Consider the following 8,082-nt stretch of genomic DNA (forward strand, 5'->3'; position numbering starts at 1 on the left):
GGGTTTTCAGACAGCCGCTGCTGTTTGAGTGAGAAGCCCAGGTGCTCCGCTCAGGGCCATTGTGCAGACTGCCCAGCTGGTGGCCTTTCCCAAGGTGGCCTTCCCCGAGGAACAACAGTGACAGGGCGCTGGTTCGGATTTTGTTAGTCGCCTTCCTGCCGCTGGTGACCTTTGCTGTTCCAGAACTCATCTCTTGTCTCCGTTTCCCCTGATTTTGTGTAGGTGCTGGGATGGCTGGAGAAGGTCGTGATTTGCAGTTGAGCTGAGGGAGGCGTGAAGCATCATCCATCCCCTGCTGACACTGAGGTAGTGTGACAACTTTTGTCTTACCTGCAAGTGACTTTACTATGAATGTTGGCTAAGCAGAGCGATCAATAGTATCCTGTAGTGCTCTGCAGATAATCCTCACAGATCACATAATCCGTTCCTACAGAAGGTGATAATGATAGTACGCAGTACGCAGAATTCTGATTGAGATCCAATCGTCATATTCTGTTACCGCAAACAATAGAGATATTTGAATTAAGGCTGTCAAATTCAATCCTGATGTCAATTGATGGCTTCAAGCCCATTTTTACCAATCTCTAGTAGCCAGCATTTGAGACAAAGGGCTTGGTAACTGGTGGAAGTGCTTAAAAGCCATTTTTCCTTGTCAGAGAAAAATTATTATACTGTATTTTAATGAGCCATTTCTCATTTATAATGTTATTTAAACTATTAATTGCCTGACTTTTTAAATGCACAATATTGAAACAAATGGAGAAAAAAAATCTGTGTTTTTCCAGGAAGAGAGAATGTGAAAATGCATTATCAGAACGTTGTAGATGACAAATCCTGGTTTAAATGACACTTAAATGACATCTAGCTTGAATGTATGTATTGGGTCTAATTGATATCTGGAGTCTATTACTGAAAGCTTAATCACATTACAGTGGGGTAAATTTGAATCAAACATCACAGAAGTACACTGTGGTATAAGGGATTTGGACCTATGATTGTTCATGCCGTGGAATTGAAAAGCTGTTACCTGGTGTTAAATGGCTGCATGAGACTTTACGGCTGCTATCTGTGTACTATAGCAGTTTTATGAGACTTAATTTTCTTTTCCTGTCTAAGGGTACACAAATATAATGTCATTAAATAGAAGGGAAATTCTAGAGACTTTTTGCTTTGGTTGTGATAACAATAGGTAAAACTTGCCACCCTATGTCCATGTTTTTAATGTTTCTGCAACCAGATGGTGGAACTCTAGACACATTCATTGCACCATGGATCTCTGCTTGGCAGACTTGGCTAAGGATATACCAATTCCACTAAGAAAGTAAGAAGGTCAGAATAGTGAAAAGTTACTTGTAAAAATGCTTGTAAATAGGCGTAACTTAGAGTTGTTAGGGACTTCCTCAACCAAAGCCTTCTTTGTTGTGGTTACCGTGCCTTCTCATACAGAGTTAAGCACACCTGAAAAACAATTTATGAATGACTTCTCTCATTTTATAGCTGAAGCAACACAACCATACAGAAAGCTGCTTCTGTGCTCTGTTTTCCTGGCTTTCCGTGCCCAGCGAGCCAGTCGGTCCCTAGCTAAGCTGCCGTTCCCGATTCCTCTGCAAGCAGTGGTGCGAGAAGCGTGCCCAGCACTGGGAGCATACATCTTAGACGCAGGGTCTGGCCTCCCTTCTGAGCTCCACCACGGGCTCACTCAGGGGTTCTGTCACCCTCTGTAACCTCGTTGTGTTTCAGTTTCCTATTTGTAAATGAAGGCTAATAACTCTTAACTTCCAGAAGGGACCAAAGCATCCTGATCCTTAGTAAATGCTGTTACTCACACAGTAGCATATGCCTGTCATATTTGGTGTGATATTGACACTGTGTTACCAAGGAAGAGTTCAAACCCTTTGTATTTAAGTATGGCCCTGGGCTTGGAAACTGATAGTGGATCCCTGGGTGGTAAAAATCATTTCTGTGGTGCTTTCTCGCTTGGTATTTTCCACTAACTAGAGATAAAGAACATTTTGGCACAAGGAAGAGGAACTAACTTAGTCCAAGGATAACGTGATCATAGGGGAGGGGAGATCATGCTGACCAGATATCTTGAAAATGACATGTCTGTAATTTATATTACCTATGCCAAGTTAGTTTTAGATTAAGAACTGGAAATGTGATAACTGTCCCCATGTAGATCAATTAATGGCTTAGCCTTCATATATTTGCCTTTCAGTACATGTTTGGCAATAACAGCCCCAGACTCAGTCATCTGGAGGCAAGTTTACTGTTCAGCAATTCTGTGAAATTGAGACATGTAATGCATTATGCACAGTGGGAAATGTTCATCTGCACATTTTGTAGGCTGCAATTAATAAAGTGTTCTACTCTGAATGAGGTTTTTGTTTATCCTAAATGAATGTGTTGCATTCTTTCCTTAAAAATTAAACAGATGCCTTGTTATTTCAAGTCCGGGATACTGAAAGTGACCCACAGATGTGGCGAGAGTGTTTGTGCCTCATTGACATTTACAATCCCAATGGAAGATAACACATGAGGCACAGCTTTAAATAGATTTTGACAGTGCTGGTAATTCTGCGGAATATGCTGGAAAAAAAATTAATATCTGGCCAAAAGTAGCAGAGATGTTTGTAAAATAGAGGCTGTAAAATATTCCAGTAACTGTAATTTCTTTAGCTATTAACACTTACCCAGCTACCAGGTCAGCACACCTCTCTGTCCTTTAAATATAAAGCTCTGTTGTAGAATACAACATATGGAGTATGGAAACCATTTGTGGTGCTGTGAGAGCCTGAGAAAAATTTAGAGTATGGAAATAAAATTGACTGTTGCTCCACAGTTTGGAAAAAACTTACAGGAATACAGGGCTTCTCTTTTTGAACAGCCTTTTAAGTTCAGGGAAGGACTTGCCTACACTGAAAATGTCAATAATACAATAAATGTATCCATCAGTTTAATACCAACATGCTATAATACTTTTCTCATCAGGCAACTTTGTTTGATGTTAGGCTACCACAAACTAGGTATCCACCATGTATGGGTTATGTCTGCTAGTTTGTGACTGGGATCAGATCCAAATCCTTCGATTGATAGTGTTATGAATAGATCAGAGACATATATACTTAACTAAAAAAAACCCCAAACCACCCTTTTTTTTTGTTTGTTTTAAGCTTTATGGCTATTCCTCATACTTTTGCTTTATCAGTTCATCATACAATTTGAAGGGTTTGCTTTTTAGCATTTAATGATACAGTCATCAGTAGGACAATTTAATTTGCTGTTAAATAAATTGACATAAATTCTGCTGCTCTTGAGTCATACGGTACTTCAGATTTGAAACCAAAGTTAAGATTCAGTTTGAACAAGTCTGGCGAAGTCAGGTATTATGTCCTGGCAAAGGGCTACAGGCAGTCATATTTTATGAACTACTGTGCATAAAATAGAAAGGAAGCTAGGAATGTTAACATTAAAACATACTGCACAAAGTATTTACTTAATGGTCTTTTTTCTTTCAAGGGCAATACTCTGCACTCATTGGTAGCCACTTTTATTCTGGCTCTTGCTTCTGAGTAAAGTATCTCATAAATATGCTGTTTGAGAATTTTTTGTGAAAAATAGATTTTCCAGACTACACTGAACCAGTGAGAAGAATCAGATTAGATAAATCTGTGGAAACCTCTCCTCCCACACATGGCCTAGTGTGCTTTAAAAAATGCACTCCAGCAAATCAAGTCTTACACTGTACATACTACTGTAGGGTTTATTATGTGTGACTAGTAAAAATACATCCATATGGTCCAATCTTTGCAGCAGTATGTGGGAAGTAAATCTGTTTTTTGGGAAGGCTAAGCTCAGTATTCCCACTTAGCTGCAGTGGTCCCGCTGTTAGTTCAGCAACATCAGACTGTCTTACCCCGTCCACCCTCTGTGCCCGCTCCCGGGGAAGCAGCTCATCCCTTTCACCATGCTTTGCAAGCAGCTCTCCTCTTCCCATCTCTTCCTCATGAAGGCAGTTGCCCTCTACTTCCATCACTAGCAGACATCAAGAAATCGGAAGAAGGAAAGGAGGGGAGCAAGGGGCTGGAAAAGCACAGCTCCCCATATCTCCCTGCACCAATGGCAGTGGGAGCAAGCCAAACTCTCCTTTGGGCTGTGGCTGGCAGAAAAAGCAGGGGGGTTCAGGCAGCCTTCACAGCCTTAAAAGCCATTTCTCATCTTCTCCAGGCAGAATTGACACAGGCTGGATGCTGTCGTTTCATGGGCTAGATCTGGTTTATGAACTACATGCCATAAATAAAAACCTACGTAAAGAATCCTATTTTTGTTAAAGAAAGAAATGCTAGTCCTCTTTTTCAGATGTATCTCTGTAAAGCTATACCACCATCTCTATTAATTTGTGCTACAGCTCCTAGTAACAGCTGCTTGTTACAATATCACATGACTTTCAGCCACACCAGTAAATTACATGTACTACTCCCATCAGGACAAAATTCTTCTTGGAAAAAATAGCTTTTGGGCTGTTTCAAATAAGATAGTTGCTTAAAAAAATCACACACCACATGATACAAGTTTCCTAACATTTCTATAGTATGATACTTCAACTTTTCAGGCTCAAAACTGTTCTCTAGATTCTGTATCAAACATATATGTAAGTACACCTAGCAGTATCTATACCAAGATCTAGAACAAGTATCTATATCAAAGGAATGCACATATTCTAATTAAGACTTAAAATCTTAAAAAAAAAAAACCCTTTCCTCTAATATGGAACAAAACGACACAAGGAAATTACAACATAACTGCAAGCTCTACATTTTGAGGACTTTCCTACTCTGTAAGGGTACAGCTGTTGGGTACCTCCCTACCAGCTGAGCTGTTCAGGAGAAATCTGGCTGTCCCACAGTATGTGCTTTTTCTGTGGATTTTATATGTCTGCCGTAGAGCGTGTCTGAGACTGGAAGAAAGCCTGCTCTCCTAGGGAGATAAAAACTCAATTCCAGGCCAGCCAAAACCAGACCCTTCTTAGCCAATAAACTAATTTATAGGCCACCGAGTAATGCTGCAATTAATTGTTCTCTGCAGCCCATAGAACAGCTGACATCTGGATTCACTTTCTAAGCTATGAAAGGACTACAGACTTTGAGGGGCTTGGGGTTCTTTTATATGTGATTACAGCACCCTGTATCAATTTCTATTCAGAGCTAACCGGTTGGTAAGCTGTCAAAAATCTTTGCACGCTATCACTTTAAAAATCTCTGAAAGCATCAACAGAGAAGTATCTTCCTTGAATGAACTATACCGAGTCATTATTCTTTTTAGTGTATGAGTCACCTGTTATCAAGCCTGATTGCTGAAGAAAAACTTGTATGCAATAAGTGAACTAAAAATCAGGACTAATTTATGCATCAGGGCAATTCAAAACTCAAAGCTCCGTCTGCTGTGATATTCCACAGTTTTAGTAATGTTGGGAAAATTATGATCTATGCAGAAGTGATTTATCTAATGCTGCTGTACGCTTTGTAGTAGAACCTAAGAGCAGTCAGTCTCATCATGCTTATTGTGAACATGGTTGCTTACACAGGATTCAAGTGTGATTGGTAAGCGTCATACAAATTTTAGGAGCAGATGATATCGTTAATGACTTCTTAAAAAAAAAAAGAAAAAAGGTTTTTTTGTATGGTAAGGTTTTTCTAAAAATTGAAGCCTTTTATCTCTCCAAAAATAAAGTTCCCTGTGATATGATTCAGTGTAAGAACCACAAAAAGGCAGAGTCATACTCTTTCCCTTCTACACTGACAGTTTCCACACGTGGTCACGCAGGTGAGACTAAAAAGACTGCAGTTTAGTCTGCAGGGCCCAGTGTTGAGTGGAGTGATTACTGATGCGCTGATTAAAGGGAGAGAGCCAGTTGCTAAGACTGTTCCTGACAGGCTCCTGCGTAAGCAGCCTTGCTCCCTATTTCAGTATAAAAATGGGTACTGAGGCAAGACTGTTGGTTAGGCTTCGGAGGAGTTGGGTATTGTGCTAGACCAGGAGAGCCCCCAGCAGGGTTTCAGAAAACACTCTGGCTACAGTGCAATGTCCTCCCCTTTAGTCTGCTCATTTTTATTGTATTGTGTGTCTAAGTCCTGAGATCTAGCTTGGTATGGGATTTATTTTTGTGAATAGACCTCACGAAATGGGTTTGAGTCTGAGCAATACTTGTGGTTGTGGTGGGTGAAGGCTCAGGCTCTAAGCTGCTCCTCAGGGCAGATGTCTTGTGAATTTTGTCTGTAAACATCTATTTCCTCATGGTCCTGTGTACAATAACAATAACAGCAATGGGGAAATGTGAATGCAGTAGTCTGTTTTTAAAAAAAAAACAGTTGAATCTGCTCCAAAGTTTCACTTTCTTGATCAGATAGTAACGTGATGGAGTTCCTGCAGAGGAAGGAGTCCTAGCATCGGTGGAGGCAGACACACTCTCCATCGGCCAGCCAGCCACCCTTGCACTGAGCAGCTCTGTTGTTTGTAGCACCCGTTGCAGAGTATCCCCTTTTGCAGTTGATCAATTCAGAGTTCGTGTATTTTATCTGTGATGTCTAAAAGCAAAGGTTGCAATGTAGAACTGTGATTGTTTTAGTTTCTGACATTTTAGGAGTGGTAAATGTGGAGGGAGAGGTTTACATCCACTGCACTGGGGTTACCATAGCTAAAGAGCATGGTTCATTCCTACTGTTTGTAAAATAGAGCTATACACTTATTAAGAAGGTTTTGCTAGTTGCTTGAGTGTTTCAGATGAGCTGGTCTTTCTCTTAATTGCAATTCTTTCTCTCTTAAAGCAAACTATTAGTTTGTTGTTTTGGGGTTTTTTAATCTACTACAGCTTTATTTTGTGATGCTAAGATGGCTGGCAATAAATCCACAGACTCTGTAATGTTCTGTGGTAGGTAAGACATTGGAGAGGGTTGCAGTCCGTGCCTTACTCTGCTGCTGGGCTGTGGTGTAAATGCAGGCAAGCCACTCCTCTTCCCGGTGTCTCCATTTCCCCGTCTGTAAAATGCATAATGCCGCTGACCCCTGCTGCAGACTGCTTCAGGATTTGCTGATGGAAAACATTGTCTGACAGCTTTAAAAGACCTCTTTAGAAATAGATTTGGCAAATTACCTTTAAAATTAATATGGCTGTTTCTGTTGCTTATTTTGCAGACACTTCTTAATTTCTTCATTGGTGGGGTTTTCTTAGAGGAAGTGTTGGGCATTAGGACTAAGCTCTTTCAGTTTCCAGTGTGAATTTCTAATGGCAACCTGGCATCTCCTTTTACCTTGCATATTCCAGAGGATATCCTTCCTTGTAGTGCTGTGCTACCTGCAGGTGCCCACTTGGAAGATTAACTGGGCGATTTTCATCTTCACTAAACTAGTAACTGTTCAATAGGTCACTAACTCTAGAGATTACCAGGCATGGCTGTTCAGTTTATTCCCCTTAAAAGTCAGGCTGGCTTGATCACCCACTGTCAAATGCACTTGTCTCCACTTCCTTAATAATTACTCTCTCATCTCCAACCTGATCTCCAAGCCTGTGCTGGATCCCATGTCACATATCCTCTGACCTCTCCAGTGGGGGGGAAAGGGGCTTTCCTCAAGGCTTCCCATACTACTTCCCCATCAGATCTTTTGTCTTCTACCCTGCGCTCACCTGCCTCATGGGGTGGAACCTCCCTCTCTCATGGGGATACAAATAATCAGCTGAATACCGGTAAAGTCACACCTTCATGTTTCAGCAAAATGCTAATATGCATGTGTGCATGTGTGTGTGTTCAGCACGTGCAAGCGCATGCACACAGACAGAACCCCACTTCTGTTCATTCCTTGTGACGAATTGTTTCAGGACCTGTGATAATTGAAATGGCTAAAATAAGCATAGAATCATAGAATAGTTTGGGTTGGAAGGGACCTCTGAAGGTCATCTAGTCATCTAGTCCTGCCGTGGCCAGGGACATCTTCAACTAGATCAGGTTGCTCAGAGCCCCGTCCAGCCTGACCTGGAATGTTTCCAGGGATAAGGCATCCACCACCTCTCTGGGCAACCTGTGCCAG

General features: G+C 41.2%; 1 protein-coding gene across 1 annotated transcript in view; it reads left to right on the forward strand.

Moving 5' to 3' along the window:
• The first annotated feature begins 222 nt into the window (after positions 1-222).
• GHR (growth hormone receptor) overlaps positions 223-8,082 on the forward strand; it is an 84,184-nt gene continuing 76,324 nt past the window's right edge. The window contains exon 1 of the mRNA XM_009274532.1: positions 223-306. The gene's annotated coding sequence lies outside the window, so the exon portion shown is untranslated. The remainder of the gene's footprint in view (positions 307-8,082) is intronic.

Source organism: Aptenodytes forsteri, unplaced genomic scaffold (genome assembly GCF_000699145.1).
Source record: "Aptenodytes forsteri isolate BGI_AS27 unplaced genomic scaffold, ASM69914v1 Scaffold176, whole genome shotgun sequence".
Taxonomy (NCBI): Eukaryota; Metazoa; Chordata; class Aves; order Sphenisciformes; family Spheniscidae; genus Aptenodytes; species Aptenodytes forsteri.